The 14144-nt window shown below is 49.6% G+C and overlaps 1 long non-coding RNA gene across 1 annotated transcript; it reads right to left on the bottom strand.

Annotated features, from left to right (window-relative positions):
- Positions 1-217: 217 nt before the first annotated feature.
- Positions 218-1604, bottom strand: LOC124698542. The gene is made up of 2 exons (XR_007001002.1): positions 1378-1604; positions 218-567 (listed from the first exon to the last, which is right to left on the bottom strand). It is a non-coding gene; the product is annotated as an uncharacterized LOC124698542 (long non-coding RNA).
- Between the last annotated feature and the right edge of the window lie 12540 nt (positions 1605-14144).

Raw genomic sequence — 14144 nt, 5'->3', positions numbered from 1 at the left:
AGAAATCTAGACAACGAACATAATTTTTATAGAAAAAAGCTGAACAAAACAAATTATGTTGTTCCTTGGATAGAAAAATACCTGAACATATGCATCTGATAAAAAAGTAAAACATGTAGGTCGCATATGTGTGTCAACAGTAAGAAAAAATAGCATCCTACTACCAAGCAACCATCTGAGTTTTTTACTTGTCTGCGTTGTCAACCTACACCATTAAAAAAAAAACCTCACTGTATTCAGTAACCAACCAAACAATATATACAATTATACACTAAAAGACTTGTTCACTTGGCAGGTAGCCAGGTACCTACATGATCAACTATGGCAATTGCATATGATGTGCTGTAAATCATGATTCTGAATTACAAAATGTGTACCACACTGTTAGCAATTGGTACTATTTCTATACAAATGACTTTGCAGTATTAATATTGACATGTCTTGAGGAAATGGTGGCACCTTGGAGGGTTCATCTTCTGGATAAACTTCTGGTACTCATTACACGAAGAAGAACTTGCCTCTCCATATGCTAATTCTGCTCCATCGAGAAATAAATATTCGAAATTCCTGAATTCCAACGCCATGAAAATTCGCCACATAAATCCAAGTTAAACCAACATGTGAGGAAACAGTGTGTTGTACACAGAATTAATGAACACAAAATCAGGTTCCCTTTCTGATTTCCACTCGCAAGCATCAGACTTAAAATTGTGCCCGTGAAAAAACAAAACTCAATGCGAAAAGAAGTCAGTTATGCAAGAACCGCCAACAAATTGTTATCTTTATTTCAAGAAAGATAGAAAAAAAAGAAGGCATCATTATGAATTTTCTAGCTTAACAGAGCCTACTGCGAATCCAATTTTTTTTTGTTTTGTGATGATAAGATCATAAGCAACATATTCGTAAACCCTATTCTAGTTTCCACCAAAATACATAGATTTTAGAATTCACTTGCAACCTTTAATTCCTTTCCAAATTATGAGAGAGGATCTGAATGAACCAGGACATTGTTGCAAGACTCGAAATATTTGTTGTTGAAATACAATTGAATTTCTCAAACCCAGCAAAGAGAGGGTAACATGACTCAAAAATACTAAGTGGGCAGCATTTCTAAGTAGGGCTACATAATTTAAAATTGAATAGAACTATGTACTGAAAACTAACCGAATGATTAGAAACTCTCGTTACATGGAACAAAAATCGGTTAGGATGGTTAAAGTGATGCTGAAATTAGAAGGATCCCTCACATATACCTATGTGCGCAAAATTTATAAACTCAACAATTATTCTATATATATGAAATGAAGAAATTGCATACATTATAACTTGGTTTCGTACAAAATGACTGATGTATGTATATACCAGCACCACTCTCACCTTGGAGCGCCAGGTCTGTCCTCCCCGCGCAGCCCCATCGAGCCGCAGCCCGAGCCACGGCATGCTAGCCAGGGGCTCCCTGCTTAGACCCGGCAGTGGAGGAGCCAAAAATACCAGCCAGTCCACCATGGGAGAGGCTCGGCTCTCCGACTTGCCCACCTTCGTTGTCCCAAGGAGCAAACACCACCAGCACCTTCAAGCAGCAGTGGCGGCAGACAACAACACACCAAGACCCCCCCCCGGCGGAATAGCGCCCAGCCCCCGCTCAAAACGGGAGCGGCCCAGGATGCCGCCGAAGAAAAAAAGGAGCCCCCCTACCTAAGATCAATTCACCCCGCGGTCACCCAGGGGCCGCAAGACATCGGAGACACAGTTCTTTCAGGCGCTGCAACTAACCGGAGAGCTGCCACAAATAACCTGGCTTACAGTTTATCATGCCTGATGAGAAAGCAATGACCTTAAAACCAAGTGTGCATCTTACAAATCATCCTAGACCAAGACAACCACACTGAATTTATCAGGTGCACTCCACACATTAAGACACGCGCCAACTCTTCAAACATAACGTAGAGGCTCATCAGCTCACGTTGCAATCTGCTGAATAGCAAACTAATGTACCTTGCGGAGATTTTGTGTAGCTCTAGACAAATGCTGTGCAAAAATACTGGGGCTAAATACTGAACAGGAACAACACCAGGAACCAAGAAATCGACACTGTATCTTCTCAGAGACACACCACGCTCATTCACAGCCTCATGGCACAAAAATCTAGAAGTTCATTGAAGTCTGCCGAAAACTCTGGAAAATGGAATAACAGACTTCCAAGGGAGAAATTGTTCAAAATCCATCAGAACGCTTGCAAAATCTGTAGCTGAGCTTGGGGAATTGGGGGATTGGCGAGACGGGGGCCTCCTGCTTGAAATTGCCGGGCCTTGTCATCGTCGGTCATGAGGGTCCGCATCAGGTCGATCATCTCCTGCTCATGGAGACAGGCAACACCACCAGGTCAGAGACCTAGAAGAGCTTGGTCGCGATTGCCTCTCTTGATTTTTCCGGGCGGCGTGGATCTTCACTTCAGGTCGGCGCTGCACCAAATCGTACTACGAAACAGCTATGGTTCTCTAGGCAGGCGTTGGAAGCTGTTTGGCGTGAAAGAGGAGGGCCACGAAGATGAGCGGTTACCTGAGCTCTGAGGGAAACCAGCCGGCCGCGCCGGCCGCGCCAGCCAAACGAACACGCGAAGAAGATTCCACCAAAGAAGCAGCCCGTCCAGACCTAAATCGCGGAAATAAAAACGTGATTAGCACGGAAATAGGCAAGATTCGCCAGGGAAAAGAAAGAAAACTGCAGATCGAAGAGCAAAGCACCGCGAATCGGCCGGAATCGAGACCAGCGGAGAATCAGCCGGAATCGAGACGAAATCTTGCACGCGAAGAGGAACCAACACGGTCGGTCAAACCCCCACCCACGCCGATGGAGAAGATAAACCAGGGCCGAGCAGAACATGCGGCAACCATGCGCAGAACCAGGCCAGGCCCAAATAGAGGCACGTACACCGACAATGGGTCCCACGGCACCGTCCAAACGCTGAGGAAGCTGGGATTGCAACGGCCTTAACTCTTTTTAAAGAATTCTTGCTCTAATAGCCGGTCCGATTGACCACGCGTGGCATTGAACAAGTCAGGACGCGACACGTCGCGCCAAATCAAGAGTTCTTCTAGCTAAACTACCGCGCGCGTGCGCGAGCCAGCCGGCCGGCAAGCCAAAAAGGCAGATTAAAGGCTTAATCGCCTGCCTGCAGGTCAGAGCCTAACCAGATACTACTCCTAGTCCTCCACGCTAAGGAAAGTAATTATTCTTGAGTATTGCTATCATTCGAGGGCTTAACCTTTACCAAAGGCAGCTAAAGCCTAAAGGCATCCGGGTCTTGCTGCTTTGCGCTGCCGATCAAGTTAATTAGTGGGGTGAGAGGCGGGCTTTTACGCATACGACTTCCATGCCCTACAAGTTTTCCTTTTGACTCACCGGCCGGCCGGCTGCCTTTGATTTGTTTCCTCCACTCTTAACAAACCGGCCGATATATAACACTAGTCTATTGGTTGATTGAGTAACTCAAGGGACCAACCACACGCACGATGGATGGATGGATGGATGGATCGCTTTAGACCTTTAATCCGTCGCTTCCCTTTTGATCATCTCCCTAGCTAGCTAGCTTCCTGTCTTGGTTAAAGTGGTAAAGGCTGATTAGAGAAGAGAACGGCTGAACGGGGCCAGGGAGATAGCATGCAGCGTGTGGAGTAGTAAACAAGTTGTAGCCAAATCTTCCACTTTGTGAGCTTCAGATTTGGTCTGCACATAGAGGCGGGCATGCGTTCGTGGCCGCCCCGCCTGCCCGATTCTACTTGAACTGTAGCGAAGATCCGGGAAGACTTGGCTCAGCATATACCAGGACATCAGCATCGATGGGATGACTAACAGTAAAATGGGCCTTGCTATCCACCAGCTTCGTAGCAGATCCTGTAAATTGTGATCGGTAAAAATGCGAGTATGGATCGTCGGTAAACATTTTCTTCTTCGAAATGGGAGATGTTCTGGCCTCTGTATCAATTGATGCAATAGGCTTTTTCATTTATTTCAGCGTTTCAAAAGTTTAAGAGTTTTACAATCATGGATCAGATAAGGTTGAGACATGTATCAACCGTCTAAAGATGAAAAGCAACATATAGCTATCCATTTTACAGTCTATTAATATGACGCCACTTAGTAGCCTGAAAAAAGAAGTCTTGCGTAACCGTTAGCAGACGGTTGCATCTAGTAACCATAAGCTCCCGTTGATCGCCGGTAAACATGATTTCTACGCTTGTGCGGGTTGCGGCCGACCAGATCTTGTAAAATAAAAATGTAAAACATTCGTATATTTTGTATTACATTTTCGGTTTGCTGGATCTGATCGGCCACGGCGGACTGCAAAACAAAACAGTAAATAACAAATTTGATAATATGACAGCAAATTAAACAAAACAAATGAATGTTCTGAACATCACCACACACAATAATCATCTAAATTACAATATTCTCCAAATTACATTACAATAGCAGTTCAAATCAAATAATTAAACAAATAATGAATGGTTCCGATTAAATAATTGTTCTCCTCATACACAAATAAATAGAAACTGAAATGAAATGTACGGGCATCATTTTCAGCAATGTATCTGCCACTAGTGCTCGATGAGATCAAGGTTGAGCTGGATATGTGTGGTTGAATCTTAAATTTGGTGATGCGTCTCAACAAATGCTTGAATGCAATAGGGGTTTCATTTAGGTTCCACACGGCTATCAACATTGTTAGAGCATCTCTAACACATATTGAACTCACCAAAACTAAAAATGGTGTTCGGTCTCCCGAAAACGATGGTTCGGTCAATTTTGGTGTTCACGCAGAGTAGGACCTGTAATACGAACCAAAAGAACAAAATTAAGATTTTGCGGGAGAATTCGGCGATGAAATTGCGAAACGAGGATAGTTCATTGCTGCGATTGAGCATCATACGTACATAATTTTTACATAAAACGTAAAATTAACTAATACTCCTCCGCCGCGTGACCTAATTTCAACAAAATTTAGCCGGGGGGGTGGGGGGGCTCTACGCGCGGAGGACGGGAATGCGGAGAAGTTGTGGCGGCGGACGATGACGCGCGGCCTATTCCGCGTCGAGCTCGACGATTTCGAGCTTCACACGGTGGACGCGTGCCTCCTTCTACACCGCCTCGTACTCACGGATCTGGTGGACGGCGTCGGCCTCCTCCCGGCGGAACCATGCGCGTGCCTCCGCCTCGAAGATAGCCGCGACCTGCTGGATCACGGCCTCCTCCCGGTCGTCGTGGACGTAGTCGCCAAGGGAGAGACGCAGTGGCACAACGTCCTCCGAGCTGCTCTCGTAGACCGGCGGAAGAGGAGGGCGGCATGACCCGCCGGAGAAGGAGCCCTCGCCGCCATTTGCGTAGCAGGCGAGCTTCCCCGGGGGCGTGAGCCCCCAGTTCGTCCACCTCCGGGCACTGCGCTTGCGTGCTCCCTCGGACATGTTCCACTTCCTCAACGCCCTCGGACATGTTCCACTTTCGGCGCTACTTCTCCGAGCGAAAAATGGGGGGATGCGGCGACGAGTCTCTGCCGCCCTTCCGACCACCTCTCCTCGCGGAGCTTCCGCAGCTAGCCATGGCGTCGATGGGGAGGTGGTGGTTTCGCGAATGCGGCAGAGGAGGTGGACGGATTGCTCGTCGGAGCTAGGTGGCGGAAGACGGCGGAAGAGGCAGAGGGGAGTAGGGTTTGGAAACCGAACTCCCCTCTGTGACACATTTTAATAGGGGCACGCGTCGTGTTTCTCGGCCCCCCAAACTCAGTTTATGGGCCAGGCCGCGAGTTCAGGCTCTGGTCTGGGCCACTTTCGGCCCGAACCCGTAAACTGGCCGGAAAAGTTCAGTTCCGGTGGGGTTTTCAGGTTCTGTTAGAGATGATCTTAGAGAAAAACTCCAAGTCTAACCCTATTCCATCTTCGATGATCATGTTGCGAAAAATCACACAACATGTTATCATGTTGTTGAGGGTTCTTTTTGTCCCAAATGCAAGTTGGACCCCGGACAATTGCAAACCGAGCTTGTGATACGTGTATTTTACATCATCATTTTATAAGTCATATTATCATATTAGAATGATTATTGGCAATGTTATATCATTGTTTTTGCATGTTTTAGATGATTTTTGGGATTTTCATACAAAGTCCCTATTTTTGGTATTTAATTTCTGGGAGGCAGAAAACCTCCTTTTCCTTGTTTTTAATGTTTCAAGAGCTACATGGACCCAAATGGAAAAAGGAAAATTGTACAGTTGGTTTTTCATCGAGAGAACACTAGAGGAAAAAAAATCGAAGGAAGAAGAGCCACGAGGGTCGAAAGGGGGTGGCCCACGTAGCCAAGGAATCTGGCCATGTGGGACCCACCATCTGGCGCCTCGGGCACTTCCTCGCTCGGGGATTTTTAACACGCCTCGGTCTCGCCCAAAAAGTAACGCCCTAATTTTCCCGAGACCATCCGAGGCCGCGGCGGCGCCGGAACTCCTGATTCCCTCTGAGGGGGCGGTCAGATCTTGCTGCTCCGGAGCTCCGGAGAAGGGGGAAATCATCATCATTGTCATCACCTCTCCTCCTCTGCATGGGAGGAGGCCTCTCCATAATCACCATCATCAAGACCAACACCATCTCCATCATCATCTCTGTGATCCACTCTGTATCCCTCGTAGTTTGCGAGTTGCTATACCCTAGATACTTGTTTTGTGCTCTTATTCATGTTTGTGATTGAGCACTTGTCATTATTTGGAGGTGAAGTTATATTTTCAAATTGTGTTGTACCACTTATGCCACTGAATATGATCATGTTTGCACGTTGTGAGTAGTTCCCGTATGTTCATGAGGGCATAGGATGAATTGGCAATGATTTATATATAACATGTGTTGGTATTTTGTCTAGTGTTTATCTTTTTATGTGATTCTATGATGGTGTTGTGCGAACATCGACGTCACAACACTTCACCTATATGGGCTCATAGGAGAACACCGTAGTGTAATGGAGTGAGGGAGACTTGGGAGGACATGTAAACCTAAGACCGAGTCATGAAGTTACTCTTATGGGGTATTAGTATCGGGGACCTTAGAGTGTAATGCTACGGTGAGACTTTATGTCTTAATAACTCTTGTGCAGTCATTTACTTGGCCATAAGATCCATCATAAGGGGTTTAGTTTATTTATTTAGCTATACCTAGTAATGGCTCCGTCCAAAGAAAATTAAAACTTGACAAGATATTCAACGTGTTATTTTAGAAATCTCTATGCCATGCAAAATCCATGCAACCCTCAGGAACATTTTCCACATATAAGACACACATCAGTTGAGCTTGTCCTCTTGCCACATAGAGGATTGCGCTTTTCTCTCATTGAGAGCTTTCAACTATCACTATTTATTTCCTGCATTTTTATTTTCTTTGCAACTATACAACAAAAAATTCCAAAAACACTTGCATCTTTTCTTGTTTTATTTATCACTCCTGCTAACCAATACCTTCAGCTCCTCGTGGGTTCGACAACCTTTTCTAATTGAAAGGTACTACAATTGATCTCCTGCACTTGGAAGTCATTAGCTTGCAAAACACCAAAAGCTCTTTCAGTGTCCTTCCAGCATGCTTCTTGTGCCTTGGAAAAATGAGCTTGTTTCATTGTTTAGGGATTTTCGATGGTCTTTAAAAATGTTTTCCTAGCCGAATAGATGCCACCGGCAAGAAAGTACCCATGTAGCAGTTCTTGATCTTGGGTGATGTGTTCGTTGATGCTCGCTTGATCATTTCACCTCTGAGCTCCCCAATTGCGTACAACACCTGTTGGAAGTGTACCGAGAGATAGTCTCTGTGGATCGCCTGAATATGCTATGGATGACTCTGAACTTCGTGTTATGACCCACGACATGAATAAACATTGCGACTTGTTGTTCAACAGAGGTGTGGATGCTATCAGTCAACAGTTCTCTAGCCCTAAATGTTTTCACAAGTGCATAGACAGGGCTCTTCTTATCCGTAGCATCTGGACAACCTCTACATCGTTGCAGTTGTAGATGTGGTTTAAGTTGGCAATCTCCTGATCTCGTTGTAACATAGGACCGTAACTGACACGAGGAAAAGCAGCATGCCTAACAGTTCTCTTGTGCAGCATCAGGATCCAGGCTTGTATGCAAACGATAAGTGCTGCGGCGTGATGCACAAGCTGAAGCTGGTCGGTCTACGCAAACAAGATCTATGCATTACGAACGGTCTTATACAACTCAACTACTTCTACCAACATGAATCTGAGAGTACAGTAGAGCAGAGGAGTTTCCTCTTACCTCCAACATGGCGGACGACGGACACGGCCGAAAGCCGTCTCAGATGTGAGTAGGCTCCGCCGTGGCTGGAAACGACGACCTTGGTCCGGCGCCGGATACCGAAGGGAGATGCGCGCTGTCAGATCTGGGTCGCGCAGCCGCCACCGGTGCGAAAATTGGGGGAAGGAAAAATTTAGGAGGGGGCTAATGGAGAGGGTAACCGAAGAGGGAGGTTACCCCTACGTTTGCCGCGCAACGCCGCTGGGATTTCGGCTTCTCCCGCCATGCCGAGGTGGACCGCCCGTGTGAACGACGTTATCGATTCGGAGAAACTACCAAACAAGACGTTGCTCCAGAATCTATTCTAGAAGTGCTTTAAAACCTATGTTATGCAAGAACGCGACCGAGCTCATCAAACACCCCAAAAATGTTGGACCGATACTATCCAAGGAACGCCCAGACTAGTACACATTCAGACGAGGCATGCACATATTGGTGGACCGACTCCTATAGATAGATTGAAGCCTAGAGGATTTGGAAAGTAAAGGTAGCCGGAGCCCGGAGGAGATCAGTGTTGAGAAAAAGTATGAAATGGATGGGTGCATGCTATGGTGGATGGGGAATTGGGGATACGCGTGCAAGTACCCGCGCGAATCGCGATGGGGGACGCCTATGTTGCGTGCACGCTAGCTACGATGCTGCTGCGGCTAGCGGAGCAGGTAAAGTTGCTCGTTTTGTGTTCCTCGTGGATGGATGGAAGAAGGCGTGCGATTCGTCCGTGCGTTGCTCGTCCGCGTGTTGGCATGGCCAAAACATTTCGCCAAATTGAATCTTCTTCAGATAGGCTTTCGCCGTGAATTAATCTATGGTTTGACGGTTAGACTAGTTACACTGGGAAATATCATATACCACTATTATGCATATGATACTAGTTTATGATACTAGTTTGTGATACCACCTCCACAATGCATAGTACTACCTTCATCCCAATTCACAGGACTTGCGCGTATCCCTAGGTTATCAATTTGCCTAACATAATATTAATTATATAACATAAAAATTATATCATTAAAAAGTAGAGCATCTAAGCTTTCTAATGATACATGTTTTGTTATATATATTTTGAATTATCATGATTAAATTTACAACCTAGATATACGCGTAAGCCCTATAAACCGGGACGGAGGGAGTATCATAATATGGTATCATACTTATGTTATATTTAATGTTTTGTAGAATCTCGATGCAAATGTATGTACATGATGTATTTGTCATGAAGTTTTTTAGGTTTATGTGTCATGATATAGTATCATATTATGATACTACTCTTATCTCTCACCTCTTTAATTGATGTGATACATCAGATTTAATTGATGTGATACATCATATTATGATACTACGCGTATATCTAGGTTGTAAATTTAATCATGATAATTCAAAAGTAGTTGAGCAGAGGAGTACACTCGACGCCCTTCAGGAAGGAACAATGACGCCATCTACGGTGTCACCGCGCCAGTTTCGGGCAATCCAAGAGTGATTTCTCCCAACCACCAAAAACCACGACCTCGGATGATCCATCACGCGCCACCAAATGCGCGGAATGCCAACACCCGCCACCACAGCCTTACAATCGCCAACACCATATCACCGTGGCCAACGTTGTGAGACCGTCACGACCGAGAAGAAATAGCCAGGAACGAGGGGCGGCTGAACAATGGCCGTGGGACAAAACAACCTCCACCGCCATTTGCGAAAACCGATCGAACGCGACACCAGGACCACCAGGGCCCCTAGGCACATCCGAGCCCAAATTTGGCTCGTGAAGCTCTCATCGTAGCTATGTATTAGGTGCACCACCGTTTCGCCACCCTAGCTCAAGCCACTCCTCCGTCCGCCATGCCATAGCCAAGCTATCGCACCATCACCACCTCACCACCCGGAGCCTCACCACCCGGGACGGCGCCCCCACCGGGACCATCTTTGACCTAGGGACACCGCCGCCAACCGCTACCTCCCGAGCGAGGGCACCACAAGCGGGGAAAATTAGGCCAGCCACCGATCTCGCGCAAGCAAGGCCCGACGGTGCATGCCGACAACGGCGGGTGGGGCTAAGAGAGGGAGGAGACACTAGAGGGAGGGAGACCCTGGTCGCCTCACTCAGGGAGACGGTGTGGGGAATCCTGTAGTGGTTTTTGTATACTCGCTCAGAGTAACCACTGTAGTATTACCTTGGTTTCGAAATATAAGCCAGCTTCTACTCCTTCAACCTGATTTAAAGAGGCATTTGTTAGTCGGTGTGTTAAAGGTGAACGTTCCGCTATTTTCTTTTTCAAAATATTTGATCCATGGGTAAAATTAATGTCTCATCTCACCTTTTTGGATTTTTTTTTCTCAATTTGATCCCTAGATTCTACAGTAACGACGATCAAGCCGGAACTGCCTAGGTCCGCCCGAAGAAGTTTCGGCAAAGAATGATAAATGGCTTAGAAAATGGGTCTAAGAGCATCTCTAGCAGAGCCCCTATCTCGGAACCGAAAATGTCGAGTTCGCTCTTCCGAACTATTGAAAAGAGATGGATTTTGCCACGGCGTAGACCAGAACCCGAACTCGCGAACTGAAAAAGCGAAAATCAAACATCGCGGGAAAATCAAACACGCGATTGAACCTAGTTTGCTCCGATCAAACTTAATTCATCGATAATTTACATTAATCTAGGCAAAATACATGATAGTTCAACCTACATTCGGTAATTAGAGACCTAAAACGACTAGATGAGTCCCCGGATCGACTAGATTGTCACCGGGGCGCTTCCCGTCGGCAGTGGAGGGTTTTTCCGCGCCGGCGAATCCTAGGCGACGATGAGCGCCACCACCTCGAAGGCTGCCGCCTCGGAGGTGCTCCCGCGGGCTAGAGGTGGCCCGTCGGCGTCGTCGTTGCCGCGCGGGGGCAACACCGGCAGCGGCGGGCTGCACGAGCCGGTGGGGCGCCTCGGCTTCTCCTTCTTCCGCCGCCTCCACGCGCGCTTGCCGGCGCGCGATAACTTGCGCCCACTTCCGGCCCACCCGCTTCCATGCGCTGTCGGAGTGCGACCACCCCCGCCCGTACACCTGGCGGACGCCGAGGTTCCTTTCCGCCACCGATTCGGCCCCCTCCCCTACCTACGCATCTTAACCGCCCCATTGCGGATGGAGGGGTGGTGGTGGAAGCGGCGGAGCGGCATCAGAGGAGGCGGAATGGCTCGCCGGAGAGGAGGCAGGCGGCGTCGGCGGGAGTGAAAGCAGCGGAGGGGAGTAGGGTTTAGAAACCGAACTCCCCTCTTAATACGGGGCGGCCGCATAGTTTCTCGGGGGCCCGAACTCGTTATACGGGCCAGGCCGCGAGTTCGGGCTCCGTTCTGGTCCATCCCCGAACCGAACCCGTATTCTCGCCGGAGTTTTTCCGTTTCGGCCCCTTTTACGGGGCTCTGCTAGAGGATGCTCTAAGGCGTTCCAACCTTAGTTCAGCGCCGACCTCACTTGGGGCGATGAGTGGCACTATTTCAGCTCCATTTTGATGGTGTCGAAGTCGGAGTTTAGATTTGAAAATAGTTCGCCCGGATCATTGAAGGCATTAGAGCATCTCCAGTCGCGTCCCCCAAACTATCCCCCAAAGGGATTTGGGGCGCGCCGGACAAAAAAACGTTTCCAGCCACGTCCCCCAAAGCCGTTTTTTTGTCCGACGCTCCGAGCCCCCCACAGGGGGCGCTCCGGGCACGCCGGACACAACGAAAAGGGAAGCGAGGCGTGGCGGGACCGACGCGTCAGCGGCACATTCAAGTTTGGACCTAAGCGTCGCAGTGACACACGACCGAAGTTATTCGCGCGTAGTGACACACGAACGAAGCATCGCAGCCTTGCCTTAATCGCGACGGAGGGGCAGGCGAGACGTCTCGTCGGTGCTGCGCAGCCTTCACGCGTCGCCGGCGTTGGCACGCCACGGCGCGTTCCCGCGCTTTCTTCCCGTCGCTTCTGGACTCTTCCCGCGCTTTCTTCCCGACGCCGGCATGTATAAAAGCCCCCCTGGCTCAATGGCAGCCACCACAGCCGCCAGCACCCCTTTCTCCGCCACAAGCACAACCATCATCGCTCGAACACCAATGTGCAATGATGAACCGCCCCAGCGCCGGCCAGTTCCCTCCACCGCCGTCTCCTCCACCACCACCTCCACCACCGGATTCGCAATTCGGCATCGACGCCGCCGTGGAGGAAGAGTCGTGGCGGCGCCGGACGGAGCTTTGGCGTGCAGAGCAGCGGCATCAGCGGGAGGCAATCGAGCAGCGGGAACATCAGCAGCGTGAGGCGGCGGCGTCAGCAGCGGGAGACCACGCAGCTGAGGAGAACGCGGCGTGGGAGGAGGTGGCGCTGGTGGACACCATTGTGGCGTTCGACGACGCCACAACTGAAGAGGTGCGGCGGCGCCGGATGGAGGAGATGGCCGAGCGATGGTGTGCGGAGCGGCGGCGCCAGCGCATGGAGCGGGAGGTGCGGTACCATGAACGGCGGGAGGCGATCGAGCGGCGGCGGTGGGAGGCGATGGAGCGTCAGCAGCAGCAGGCGGCGGAGGAGCGTCAACAACGGGAGGCGGCGCTGGCGGCAACGGAGGCGGCCTGGGGGGCGCGGGCGGATGCGTTGGCGGCGCAACTGGAGGCGCCAATGGAGGATAAGGAGGAGGACGACGAGGCGGAGCAGGAGGAGGAGGCGGAGCAGGAGGACGATGACGACGACGACGACTTCGAGTGGTCCGACGACGACGGGCCGCACCCGAACGAGGCGGCGGATCAGCAACGCGCGCTCGTCGAGTCCTTCGAGTCGGAGAAGAAGCTCCAGGACGACACCCGTGCCGTGAAGAGGCGCAGATTCGCCGCGCCGTCGAGCTCTCCCTCCAGGCGGCGCAGCAGGGGAGGGTAGGCGATGACGCGCTGCTGGAGCAGCGACGTCTGCTCACCGCCCTACGCATGGAGAGACGGCTCGCGCAGTAGGAGCTGCGGCGGAGGGAGGCGACAACGGGGCAGGACCGTCGAACGCACCACCGGGCGGTCAGTAGGCTAGGTTTTAGATGAAATCTAGCCGTTTTCATTCAAACTTTGTAATATATAATTAAGTTTAAATAAAAACTTTATTTTCGTGCACTAATATTCATTTAGGGTGGGCGTTTGGGGCCGCGGCTGTGGCGACGTTCTCCAAACACGGCACGAACAAAACACGGTCCTAAACGCTCAATCCGGCCCCGGGAGATGCTCTCAGAGCATGTCTAATCGTATTTGTCCGAAGAAGTACAACGATTGGTGTTGTTGTTGGCTTTGGCCCTTTCGAGCGACGCGACTAAATACAGGGTGTGGGGGCTCTTTACCGCACCACTTTGCATGCCATCCGCCGGAAAAATCGGTGCGTAGCAGCAGGGATTTGCAGAAAGCGTCAAGTACTAGTACCTGCGTACGTACGTACAGTCAGTCAGGCACTGATGCCACCATGTCACCACCAAAAGCGCACTAAACAGTGCACCGGACGACGTACATGGTGGCAAGACAACAAAATGCTGGTCGCTTTATTGCTTTCTTTTCAGTTTTCACCACATCTTTACTTGACGAGTGAGCGTGGCCGTGCGCGTGGGAAGGGCGAGGATAAAGGTCGTCACGTGAACACAGCACACAGGAGAGGAGCACGCCACGCCTTCAGGCTGGACGGAGCTAGATAGCCTTGAGGCATGCGATTGTTTGCTTGTACCCAGCCAGCATCCTTCTCCGGTTCTCTCCCTGCCTCGGCTATGGAGCAGCAGGACGAGGCCATCGATCAATGAGCAGCATTCAAGATGGGACTTGGTT

The sequence above is a fragment of the Lolium rigidum genome, chromosome 3 (assembly GCF_022539505.1).
Source record: "Lolium rigidum isolate FL_2022 chromosome 3, APGP_CSIRO_Lrig_0.1, whole genome shotgun sequence".
NCBI lineage: Eukaryota > Viridiplantae > Streptophyta > Magnoliopsida > Poales > Poaceae > Lolium > Lolium rigidum.
Note: the sequence above shows the minus strand (reverse complement) of the source record. Positions and strands in the feature narration are given on the sequence as shown.